The following is a 14,008-nucleotide window of genomic DNA, read 5'->3' on the forward strand; positions in this document are numbered from 1 at the left end:
AACAAAATGCATCCATTTTTGTAACCAACGCAAACTTCACCCTGACCCAACCTTACAGATTGAAGGCAAAAAAATTCCATTCATAAACGAACACAAGCACCTGGGAATCATGTTTGACAAAAAAACTAAATTTCATTCCACACATCAATCACATCAAAACCAAATGTAATAAAGCATTACAACTCCGAGTCCTTGCCCATACAGATTGGGGAGCTGACAAGAACACACTACTCAAACTATATAGAGCATTAATTAGATCAAAAATAGATTATGGTAGCTACATATATCAATCCACCAGAAAGTTGTATCTAAAAACCCTCAACACAATATGCCACTCCAGACTAAGACTAGCACTAGGAGCATTTCCAACCTCCCCTGTAGAAAGCCTGTATGCAGAAACATATGAAACTCCTCCAATGCTTAGAAATCAAAACCTTGGTCTAAAATACTACACAAAACTTGCAGCCAATTCCACAAACCCAGCACAGAGTAGCATTTTAAATCCAAACCATAAACACCTTTTCGACCAAAAAGAAAATACAATCAAAACCTTTGGACTTAGAATAAAATCGATTTCCAAAGAAGCAAATCTACCCACAACCAAAATTCACGTAACTGTCCTACTCAAAACCCCTCCCTGGAAAATCATATCTCCTAACATCGACCTAAGTTTAAGTAAATATGAAAATAAACATACTCCTCCAATAACTTATGATCTCGATAAAATCAAAGAAAAGTATCCAGACCACACACACATTTAATACAGATGGGTCGAAACAAAATTGAATGTACTGATTTTGTAACAGTAAGAAATCGATTCTACAAAGAAAACAATATTAAAGAGTTATTTGATAAAAACAATCCCCACACCATATTCTCATATCCTAAAAAAAAATTGGCCTTTATAAAAAAATTTAAAAAGGACCTTGAAACAACGGTCCTGGATATGACCGAAAACTATATCCAATGATAAGGCCTCAGCTTGCGGGCCTTGGGAAGTGTGGAGCGACCCTTTAATTGCCATTGCTCCCAGGTCCACTCTGACCCGGAGTGGTAGTACCTGTTAGGGTCCCAACTATGGGTTAAATAGAATCCGACTTAAACAAATATGCTCCATTAAAAAATCGTTCCTCAAAATCACTAGATTCGGCATTAAATAACCTGAAAAAGGTTGATATGCCATAAAACAAAAACAACCAACCAACCTTCCTAGCCATGCCAGCATCACAGAATAAGATACTAGAGTCTCTCAAATGCAACGACTACATCACTTACATCTTTGGTGGGTTTTGGTGGTTGGCATTGATTAAGGATGAACAAGACCTCACTTGCAAATTCCTGCATCCACATGGGCAATCAGCTCAGTTTTCATTGAACAAGGTAATCATGAAGATTGCAACACCAAATACGTCATCAAATGAAAGAAAATATTTCATCACAGATGAGGAAAAGAACAAAATCCAGAACTACTTTGATAGATGTTGAAAGTACTTAGACGATTTACTTTTGATGATTTTTTTTTTTTTTTTTTTTTTTTTTTTTTATAATATTGGTTTGCATATTTTGCAATGATGCATACGTAATCCATTGAACTGTCAAAATTGTCCTGGCGTTTAAGATGACAAAGCCAAAATTTCTGTAAATACAAAGTTTCCCATGTGGGTTCCAAATGTGTGAGGGGACACGTTTTTTGGACAACTATTTGAGATCCATAACTGTGGGGAGTGGGGGTGACATTTTTTTTTAGCTATTTATACCAAAAGGAATTGTTTTAAATTTGTTTGGAGTCTTTTACAAGCTATTTTAAAAGTTAGACAAAATTTTCCAGCTGAGGTGGGGGATCCCTCTGCCAGTACTACAGTGGGGAAACCCTGAAAAAAAAAACAGATTTGTTGGTCTGCAAGGCAAGCTCTCAGTTGACATTCTGACCTATGTTTTCAGCAAAGCTTTCTGAGTTTTTGTTCTACTACTGAAGGAGATCACACTAGTCTGTCGCAAATATCGCAATTATCTTACTTAAACCAAGAAATATTTTTAAAAAATACCGTATGTCGGGATTTAAATATGCCAGAATAGTGATAATGCCAAGAGATATTTTTTATTTTCTGTAAGTTCATCCTATTTTATTTCCAAAATTCAAAAGTTGTTTCAGGAAAAGCACCACAGTTATCCTTTTTGTTGCTCTGCTTTGGAGGGCTGAACGATCTTAAAATGTGCTGCAGTAGCACATGATTTAGTCAAAATTAGGTCATTCCTTTCATTTGGTGTCTTTCTAACTATGATTTTTGGATTCCTCACTTTTGAAACCATACTTGGGTGAAATTTAGTGGCCAAGAGAATTATTTTTAGTTCCAAAATTGCATATTTTCTAAAACATCTAGATTCCAAAATAAGGTGTCATAACTAGGGCTGTGACAACAGCATATTCTTTTCATTGTTTTGACTCTCGAGTATATATCCGACACAGTTAGACACAGTTAATCAACCGAGAACCACATCACTCTATATAAAAGCATATAAGATATCAGCGGATACACACTCGAGAATTAAAACAATGAAAAGAATATGCTGTTGTCATAGCCCTAGTCATAACACACAGATTTCTTATTTCTAGACTGAAATTAACCCTCAGAAAAAAATGGGTTCCTCTATTCAAATAAAGCTGAAAATGCAGATTTCTTAGTTTTTACCTAAATTTTATGAGGTGTTCACAAGAAAAAAATCTGAGGATTGATTTGAAGGCTGAATGATATGGACTGGAATGTCCCTTTAGCATCTAGCATTCTCAAATGGTCACATATCTGGAATGGGCTAGTTTCCATGTTGCTTAACTTTGGTGTGATGAAGAGAAAGTTTATCGACCAGAAGAAGAATGTGGAGATTGAATGAAGACCAGGTGAATGAGTGTTTGGTTGCCAGGTCTACTTCAAAAAATATGGTGGAACACTAAAAGAAAGTTGAAAGATGTACTATTGAAGGTAACAGGTCATCCATGTAGATGAATCAAGGGGTTTCCAAGACATAGGGGTGACCTGGTAATGGAATGAGGAAGTTGAGAAGTGTATCAAAAAGCTGAAATGAAGTGAGTACGGAAGTTTTACTGAATAAGGATCTGTGTGCAAAAAGAATAGCAAGAAAAGCAAGGTATTTGTCTTTTTGGTCTAAACATTTTTGTGCATTATTTTATTTTTTAACTGTTATTTTTGCCTTTGAACACATTCTAATTTTTCAGACAAAATATCAGAACTTGATTTAATTCCTTTAAAAAAGAAAAGTGAGATCAAAGATTTCTTTATATTACTAAAACTCTGATATCTTGTCACCATGCACACTTCGTTTGTACACAAATGTTTTAGATGATAGTAAGAATAAATATGAAATGACAAATGAAACAAATGGAATCATGTAAATGATTTAGAGCTTAAAAAAAGAGGGAGGGAAGAGAGGAAAGAGACAATTTATTGAATATTGGATCTGGTGTACCAGATATAGAACCTTTCTGTAATAAACAAAATCCAGTTAATTGATGTAGAAAAGCCATTGGTGAGCAAATAAAGTATCTGATTTTGATCAAAGGCACTTGCTATTATCTGCAGATGAAAATGCACTTGTCACTTACTAAAACAATAAAATGAATAGAACCACGTCTTGTAAGGTACATGGTTACATTGACAGCAAAACCTCAGAATGGGCAGTTACATTGTGGGTGCAAGGGTATCCGAAAATATTATTTAAACTAGTACAAATTGAGATTGACCAGTCTGCTGAGAGATAAACCTTTTGTAAATTTCAATGTTTCTTCCACCTCTCTCACCTTGTTCATTCACTGTAATAAAGCAATAAAAATGTTTTTCTTATACACCAGTAGGTGTTTTTTTTTGTTTTTTTTTTAAGCACAGCAATAGTACAATACTATTATGACATCACAATGTATTCTAAAATTCTTTAACGTCACGAACATTGGATGTTTTGAAAAGAGGGTGATTTGTATAGTGTAGTTGTTTAAAACATTGATATTGTTGAATCTATTTAACCTTTTAACTATTTGTTTATCTACTGTAGCAATGTTGGTCATGGGTTATTTAGTATAGTTTAAAAATTAATTCATTTTTAATATTGCTATCATAGAGTTGGTTCAAATATTCAGTTTGGAAGCATAGGTTTTATGCACGGTATGCATGGGTGGTTTTTCAAAGTTTAATTCAAATGTGTAATAAAATTGAATTAAAATTATTTTTCACATTTTATGAAAACATTTTATAAAAGATTATAAATAAAGCTTTTAGAATCATTTATTTTAGATTCATTTGCATAGCAATCTTCAAAAGTAGATGGTAAAATATAAAGTGTTATATTTATTTTAAAGAAAATTCTTCTAGATACATGAATTTAAATTGTTTTTTTTTTTTTATTAGAAAACATTTTAACTGGAAATATTGGACATTTACAAAACTATTAAGATATGTAAGTATTTAATATTTTACATTTTTGAAGTATGTGATTTTATAGTATGACTGCTATATATATATTACAGTTAATCTCTATATCTCTATATCTCTTGTATGTTTCTTGCATATGAGTTTTTAATTTCCTATTAATCATTTATTTACTGCACTAGTATAAAGTATTGAAAATAACTTAAAATATCTTTAAAAAATTAAAAAATTTAATCTACCACAATGCATTTCAGCTTTTTCATAAGCAAGTCAGCCATTTTAATGTTTTGTTAATAATTGAAAAAAATAAAAAATAAATTTACACCCTTTGAAATTTAAAGAATTTTGAAGTATTTAAATTGTCAAATAAGTTATTTCTGGCTTTAAAATTCGTACCAAATTCTTGTGTAAAAAGATTGAAAGTTTTTGAGTCGATTTACTTTCAGTTATCTTCTAAATTGATTAAAACATTACTGTATTTAAATTAGTTATAGTTTTATAATAATTTAGTTCAATTAAAAATTTAATAATCCAACCATATCGTAATGACTAAATTTAACTTTTAAATTCCAATTAAATGAAAAAGAAATAGTTATTTGTTAAAAAAAACTAACAACATGGTAAAAAAAATAAAAATGAACCAAAAATTAAGTCTTGAGCAATGCTGGGTAGGTACATCTAGTTATCTACTATTATATAAAAGGAATTTTACGAGTTTGTTCCCTATGGGCTCAAAAACAGCTGGATTAATTTTTACAAAATTTCACACAAAGGTACTTTATGTGCCTGACAGTGTTCTTAGATAGGTTTTGTGTTGGAATGTCTTCAATAAGTATTGATAATTGAAATAATCTGAACCTAGACACCTCAAAAGCATATGAACCTGATCTCATCCTGGCTGTACTATTAAAAAAACGCTCCACTAAGGTTGCTTCAATTCTCTCCAAACTCTTCAACAAATGCCTTAACGAATCATGCTTTCCTGATTGCTGGAAAACTGCTTCTGTGGTACTAGTTTACAAGAATTCTAGCAAAAGAACTGACCCATTAAATTATTGCCCCATTAGCCTCCTCGCTCTTTTCGTCAAATATTTGAGTCCATAATTAATTAAGCTCTAGTAGTTACAGTTGCTAAACTTGTGTCTAACCATCAATATGGATTTAGGCAAGCCTGTTCTACTGCTGATATTCTGCACTGGATAAGACAAAGGAGGGTAAGACAGTAGCCCTAGATATATGTAAGGTTTTTGACAGGGTATGGCACCATGGTCTTATGAAAAACAGATCCTATGGTATAACTGGACGAATACTCAACATAATTGAATCCTTCTTAAATAAGAGAAAAATCCAGGTTGTTCTCGATGGTCGTACGTCTAAACAATGATATAAATGCAAGAGTACTTCAGTGATCAATCTTTGGACCTTTATTATTCCTGATAGTCATAAATGACTTCCTTGATAAAATAGTCTGAGATGGGTATATTTGCTGATGACACCACGCTCTATAATAGGCACGAGGAGAAAATGAAAGAACACATATTCAAGGCAATGGGGGAAACCCTAGAGAAAGACCTCCAGTCTGTAGTGGAATGGGGTAAAAAATGGATGGTAATGTTCAATGCTGCCAAGACCAAGCTTGTTTCCTTCAATAATTACAAGAAACCTTCTCAACCACCAATAGCTATGGCATTATCAAACTCTTCGTTCAAACTCTTCAGCTTAACATTCACAGTGAACATGAATTAGAACAGATACATTGAGAGTATTGCCAAGGCTATTGTGAAGAAGGTGGGCTCTCTCTACCATGTTAGAAAGTTGCTTATATAACCCTATCCCCTTTTGGGCTGCGCCTCATCCGTTGCTATCCTGATCTACAGGAGCATACTTGTGATGTACCTCTGGCCGTGTTCGTCACTCCTGGCTCACAGGACCATAGATGCAACCCAGCAAAGCTACATTCTTACTTGTCTAGTGGTGGACCCCTCAAGAGTGACCAGACTCTCACTGGTCACTGGAAAATAGCTCTCTGCTGCTCAGGGCACGCAAAACGTGCAAGTCCGTGTGGCAACATTGTCCACTTCGGCCGTCACTCTGGCTTCGTGCTGGATCCGGTCTGTCTCTTCCATCATCTGGCATCAGGGCATATGTGAAATAAACTACATCTTCATTTAGGCTGGCAATCGAGAAACAAAGAAAAACTCTGGGTCATTTTCGTATAAACAAAACAAAATAATTATTTATAAATTATTTTAAGATATTCAGGGTACATTTGTTTAAAGTTGAGTTCTTTGATCCGAGCTCCATGATGCAGGTTGTATAACTTAAGTTCGTCTAGTTAATTTCCCAGCCAAGAACAAGAGCTTTTCAACTTAGCTCTTATGCATCCCCCCCCCCCCCGGCAGGCGATGTGCTCATCCCAATGCCAGCCAGCAAAAAAAGACTCTGTTTCTAAAAAGACAATCGTTTTTATTAAATTGGTTTCTTCTCCCTCTGTCATTTGGAGATTACTTCTTTCTCTTTGCCTCAGAACTCCTTTCTCTATCCCATTATTTTATATTCTTTTTCTTTTCTATTGTGAATTTCTTCTTTCTCTTTCATACCCATATCTCTCCTCAATTTTCTTTTTCACTCTTTCTCTCCAAGAAACTGTATTATCTCTTATAAGTTCAATTTATTTATTTATCTGTCCAAACTAACTTATCAGCTAACTCTCAAATTTTCCAAGTTTCATTTCCTGCTCGGTGATCTGACAATTAACTAAACCAGGTGACTTTATGACAATCTTTTCCAACTAACAGAGCAGACCTCTCGTCGCCAGGTCCACTTCACTTCTCTTTTTTATTTATCATATCAGCAATAAACATATTCCAGACTTTTGGAGAAAAAAAATTTCTCATACCCTATGCCAAACACCCCACCCAACTCTTAGTCTGTAGCAGGGATAAATTGGCATTGCCTGGGCAGGTAACATCGTTACACTTATGCCTGAAAGTATCCTGTACCTCTAGAAGGCCACTATTCGCCCATGTATGGAGTATTGTTACATTTGGGCTGGTGCATCTGCTGCTGGTCTCTCACTCCTGCAGTTCAAGAGTTGCCAACCTGATAGGTCCTGAACTCTCATCTAAGCTTCAACCTCTGTCCCATAGATGAAATGTTGCATCCCTCTGCCTGTTTTATAAGTATTTTAATGGTGGATGCTCCAAACTACAAGCCCTTGTACCCCCTTGACGTAATTTTCTCCGCCAAACCCGACAAGCAGCAAAGTCCCACCCCTACACAGTAAAGATCCCTAGATTTAAGAAAGCCTTCTGTTCTAATAGTTTCTTCTCCAGAACTGTTAGACTTTGGTCTTGCCTTCCGAGTTCCTGCTTCCCCAACTGTATTGACATGCAGAAGTTCAAGTGTAATGTGAATAAACATCTTGCTGCTCAACTCCCTACATAGTATCCCTGCAACTTATGTCCCTGATAGTAGTTTTCTATGTCAAAGTGGCACTGTGCCTTGTTTGAAGTGAAAATGTAATAAAAGAAAGAAGGAACAGGCGATTTTGACCGAAGTTAACATCTTACACAGCCTAACATAAGTGCATTTGATAAGTGTTATTACCACACAAGCTGAAAGGCTCAACATATAAAATCAACAGTAGGGTGCATTCGAAATAAATGTTTCTATTTAGAGCACAATTGAAGCATGAGACTTGAATTTTGTATTTTAAACTATAATGCAAGCCATTATATATAAAAATAATTTTATAAAATCAACAGTAGGTTCTCTACACTACAATATATTGTGAGCTTAGTAATTGCAAGAGGCATGTGAAGTTTCCTCCAGATGCATCGCGATGGCTCTCCAATTAGAACAAGCAAGCAAGCAATCAATCAAGTTGATTGAAAAATTGGCTATTTCATAGATTTCAATGACAATAAAAATATGAGCATATGAAACATTCAATTCCGAGCAATGTTGGATCATCCTGCTAGTCAAATATATACAGATTCCCAAATGAAAACTATGAACATTACTGAGACTCCATATTAAATGCATTGTTTGTTTTCCTTAGTGTGGTATGAATTTTTAAACAGAATCCTACTCATATTCTGATTTTTATAATCCAAAAGTTCTTAAATAGAATGACCAAATAAATTAAGCACTGCACGTGTCTAACAAACACGGTCTCTAACCAACACCTGTTATGAATGAACTCTGGCAATAAAGTGAAATGGATGTTCAAAGAGTTAACTGATGAATAGGCAGATCCTACATCTTTACATGACGTTCAAGAGGAGTCATTTGTAATGTGGAGGCCAATGGTTCAAATGAGCTTTATAGAATTTCACTTTTTAATATTTAAAACTGTAGTATGCTAATAAACCTTTTGCCATTTGAGACTTTTCTATATGGCACAGGTGATTTTCTGGTGTTTACTTTGGGGCCAAGGGAATCAGCTTTACTCATTACACTTGCCTATTTAAATAGGCTTGTATTCTTGCATAAAGATTTTGATTCTTTTAATAACTGGAAAATAAAATAATCATTTTGGCTGGTGGTACCAGATCAGGCTATCTAGTGGCTTCCTAAGACGAAATGCACCTACGTTAAACTTCTGGTTTTGTTTTCTATTCTCTTTTGTAAAACTTAATTATGTTCTACAAAAACAACAGCCCCCTTTCCCTTTCTTTTTTTTTTTTTTTTTTTTTTGTCCTTCCCTACCCTTCCCAACCCTGTCGGTGGGGCATTAGAATACACTGACTGTCCCTAAGCCTCTGAAAGGGGCCACCTATTGGCTGTGGGTGGCGACCCGTAATGGCTCTGAAAAGGATCCTGGTGGCTGAGCAACTGATATCTAGGGAAATTAAAGATATCAGTTGCAACACTCCACTTTGGCCTCTAACAAGGCTAGACGGGCGGTCGGAGGGGCCCGATCCAATCAACCGGCTAGTTATGTCAAGCCCTAACACATCTACTTTTCTATCAATTTCCTCTAAACTGTAACAAATACAGTTCTACCCTGTACCACTATAAACTATATACATATTTTCCCCTCTTTTCCATGTGTTAGAAGGCGGTGGCTAGGTTCAAATGTGCCAAATGATTAAAGTCATGACTTGGCTGTATAGTGCCGGAAGTTACCACAAATGACTTGGATTATGTAACTAAAGGATTATGGGTGCTCATGGCTCCCATTTGGAACATGTATACTGTTTATGTAGCTCTGGCGTGACAAGGCGAATGGGTTTCCCCCTTAACATGTGTAGTAAAAAAAAAAAAAAAATCGTGCAAACCTTTTACCACTGGCAACGCCCGCTTCAGAGAGTGAAAGAAGAAGAGAATGGCCACTGCGTCTATTTATAGACTAGAGATCATGAGAAGAGTATGCAAATAACTTTGGACGGTTTTGTCCTATAAAAAGCCTGTATTTGGGAGAGAGGGCATCTTTTTTGTTTGGCAGAAGCAATTGCTGTCAGAAGTGCATTGGACTGCAGGATTGAAGAGTGAAGATTGAGTTGTGGGGTCATTGTATTTAACCACAAGCTATTTCGGCTAAGGACAGATCATGGAATCTGGGATGTTGAGATTGGGAAAAGATGTGATACCACCTTTTAGTGGAGAAGGTGATGTAGTCGGATGGATAAAGAAAGTAAAACTGGTGGCTAAGCTTCAACATGTTCCAGACCTTGCCAGTTTTATTCCACTTTTTTTGCAGGGAGATGCACTCGCTCTCTATCTTGAGATGAATAATGCAGAACAAGAAGATGCAGAACTGATAGAGATGAGACTCGTGACCGCCTTCACTGAGGGGCCTTTTGAGGCATACGAAAAACTGCAACGATTCAAGTGGACAAGAGAATCGGTGGATGTTTATGCTAATAAAATCAAAAGATTGGCTGGACTGGCGGGATATCTGGGAAGAGGGCTGGAACATACAGCCAAACTGGCATTCATAACTGGATTCCCAGACGATGTATCTGTGGCATTACAGCAGCTACCGAACATAGAGAGAATGGATGTCAGCAAACTGATACCGAATGCACGGCTTTTAGTCAGCAAAAGGGTCGTAGAAACTCGGACATTGGCCGCAAGTGCGCAAACTAATGAGACTAATAAGGGAAAGAAAGAATCAAGCCTTCAGTGCTTTAGATGTCAAGGACCGCACCTAAAAAAAGATTGCACAGAGATCCCTAGGGCCAGGGCAACATGCTACAATTGTGGAAAATTTGGCCACATTGCGAGATATTGTCCTCAGATTCAGGGAAACGGGCAAGGGGGAGCTTCTGCGCCGCAAGCTACCCTAGCAATGAAATGAAGGCGCGATACTGGCCTCTTCCTATAATAGAAGTAGAGGTGAATGATTCTGTAATGACTGCACTTGTCGATACTGGGTGCACCACTACTTTAATCAATTCCAAACTTTTGAAGGGATATGGAAGGAGCGGTACAGTGAAAGCAGTTGATGGGAGGGATATAGAATGTAAAGGAGCCAGACAAGTGGAGATAAAAGTCTGGAATGCACGTAAAGGTGAGGGCAATCTTGATGAATCACATCGTTGATGGGATCGATGTCATAATTGGAATGGACGTGATTAATGAGTTGGGAGGTGTAACTATAAAGAAAGCCAAAGTGAAGTTTGGAGATATACAATGTGCCGTGGCTGCCCATCAGCTGAATGTTTGCAAAATTGAGGATAAAGACTTTGAAGCAAACTTCGATGGAGATAAATGGACAGTAAGATGGACATGGAAGGGAGAGCCTCCAGTATTGCAGAACAAAGTCCAATATTATAAAAACTCTCTGGAAGGCGATAAGAAATTAGAATTCGAGAAAGAGGTGGAAAGATGGATATCGGATGGTATTCTGTTACCATGGAAAGGAGAAAGAAAAGGCGTGTTGCCATTGATGGCAGTATTTCAGGCCACAAAAGGGAAAGTTAGGCCAGTGTTCGACTTTCGTGAGTTGAACCGTTTTGTGGCGTGTCATACAGGGAACGACATAATATGTGTGTGATGAAAAGATAAGAAAGTGGAGACAGTTGGTAGGAGGGACCGCAATAGTGGACCTTAAGTCTGCCTACCTGCAATTACATGTGGCAAAGGAACTATGGCAGTACCAGCTGGTCTGTTATAAAGGAAAAACCTATTGCCTAACACGATTAGGATTTGGACTTAATGTCGCACCAAAGATTATGGCAGCCATTTTAAAAACAGTATTAAAGAAAGGAAGTAGGACGAAAGAGGCCACTGATTCATACATTGATGATATAATGGTAGACGTAACGAAAATATCAACACAGGAAGTTGTGGAACATTTGAAGGGGTTTGGGTTAGCAGCAAAATCTCCAGAATCCCTGGACGGAGGAGCGGCACTGGGCCTTAAGCTTATGAAAAATAAGATGGGTGCACTAATGTTCAGGAGAGGCAACGAGATCCCAGAGATGGGAGGAGAAATTAGTAGGCGGGAGCTATTTTCGATCTGTGGTAAATTATTGGGGCACTATCCAATTGCTGGATGGCTGCGATTAGCATGCAGTTATGTGAAAAGAAGAGCAAATGGAATGGATTGGGAAGAAAAAGTTGATTGCAAAACCATGAAAGTGATGCAGGAGGTTCTAGCTGAGGTGAAAAAAGAAGACCCTGTTAATGGCGCTTGGCACATACCTGAAGTGAGCACAGGAGTCGTGTGGTGTGATGCAAGCAATGTTGCAACTAGCGTGGTTGTCGAGATTGGCGGTGTGGTGGCGGAAGATGCAACTTGGCTGAGGAAAAGTGATGACTTTAATCACATTAACATAGCTGAATTAGATGCTGTTCTAAAGGGTGTCAATTTAGCTATCAAATGGAGACTGACAAATATTGAAATAAGAACTGATTCAGCCACTGTACTCAGTTGGGTGAACTCTACTGTGGAGGAGAGTGGCAGAATACGAACAAAGGGTGCCGGAGAAGTGATAATAAAGCGGAGATTAGGGATGCTTAGAGAGTTGATGTCTGAATTGAAACTGCAAATAAAAGCAGTGTTTGTGCCTTCTGAAAGAAACAAGGCAGATGCGCTAACACGGATAAAAAAACAGTGGTTAATTGAGAAAGAGGAGGTGCCGATATGCTGTCTTGGAATTGGAGAAATTAAAGAGTTGCATGACATGCATCACATGGGAGTGGAGAGAACATTATATTTGGTGAGGCAAGTGGATCCGAATGTAAAACAGGAAGAAATTCAGATGATAGTAAAGAACTGTGTTCGGTGTCAATCGATCGATCCTGCCCCAAATATACATAATCCTGGGGAAATTGGAGTTTTAACGAACTGGACGAGACTAGCTATTGACATAGCACACTACCGAGGGGGAGCGTACTTATCAATAATTGATTGTGGGCCAAGTAGACTGGCGATATGGAAGGAACTGCGAGTGGAAGCAGCATCTGCAGTTGCAACTGAATTAGAAAAGGTGATGCTTGAACGAGGTCTAGTAAGGGAGGTGATAATGGACAATGGCACTGTTTTTCGCTCAGAAATCTTTCAGATGATGCTAAAAAAATGGAAGATTAAAAGTTATTACAGGGCAGCCTACAGACCTGGAGGAAATGGCATTGTGGAGCGACATCATCGGACTGTGAAAGCAATAGCTGAGAGAGGAAGAATATCGCCTGACGAGGCCACATTTTGGTACAACATGTCCCCTAAGGTCGGGCAAAGAGATGACACAGTACCACATAGAGCAATCTTTAATTACGAATGGAGGCATCATAGAGACATGTCACCGGAAATTAATGATCAAGGACCAGCCAGAATCCAAAGAAGAAGTTTGGGTGAAACCGCCTAATGCCCGATGCACAACGCAGTGGGGAAGAGGAGTGATAACAGGAGTGCAATCCCAAAACAACTTAAGTGTCAATGGAATGCCACGACATGTTTTAGATTTAAGGCGTGTGGTCCATTTAGGTGATGAGGATGGTGGTACTGAGCCAGGGAGTGATGAAGATGAACCGGTGCCGATGCAGAGACCGCAAAGAGAACGCAATGCGCCGATCTGGACACGGGATTATGAGATGTGAATGATCTTTAATGATCATGGGGGCGTGTAGTAAAAAAAAAAAAAAAAAAAAAAAATCGTGCAAACCTTTTACCACTGGCAACGCCCGCTTCAGAGAGTGAAAGAAGAAAGAAGAAGAAGAGAATGGCCACTGCGTCTATTTATAGACTAGAGATCATGGGAAGAGTATGCAAATAACTTTGGACGGTTTTGTCCTATAAAAGCCTGTATTTGGGAGAGAGGGCGTCTTTTTTGTTTGGCAGAAGCAATTGCTGTCAGAAGTGCATTGGACTGCAGGATTGAAGAGTGAAGATTGAGTTGTGGGGTCATTGTATTTAACCACATTGTATTTAACCAATATTGGACTCCGAGGTGGGTGGGGAGCATAAACAATGAATTTAAAAATATATATATATATATATATATGGCCAAGTATAAAAACTTCAAGCGCCAACACGTCGACTCGGATAGTTCAGATAATGAACTACATCAAACATCCTCAAAATTTATTGTATTGGAATCCACTGAAGAAACCAAAATAAC

General features: G+C 37.5%; 1 protein-coding gene across 2 annotated transcripts in view; it reads left to right on the forward strand.

Moving 5' to 3' along the window:
* Positions 1-4,415: 4,415 nt before the first annotated feature.
* LOC145286136 (uncharacterized) overlaps positions 4,416-14,008 on the forward strand; it is a 539,596-nt gene continuing 530,003 nt past the window's right edge. For both annotated transcript variants that reach the window (XM_080134856.1, XM_080134858.1), the window contains exon 1: positions 4,416-4,464. The gene's annotated coding sequence lies outside the window, so the exon portion shown is untranslated. The remainder of the gene's footprint in view (positions 4,465-14,008) is intronic.

The sequence above is a fragment of the Euprymna scolopes genome, chromosome 10 (assembly GCF_053919585.1).
Source record: "Euprymna scolopes isolate OS-2025 chromosome 10, ASM5391958v1, whole genome shotgun sequence".
NCBI lineage: Eukaryota > Metazoa > Mollusca > Cephalopoda > Sepiida > Sepiolidae > Euprymna > Euprymna scolopes.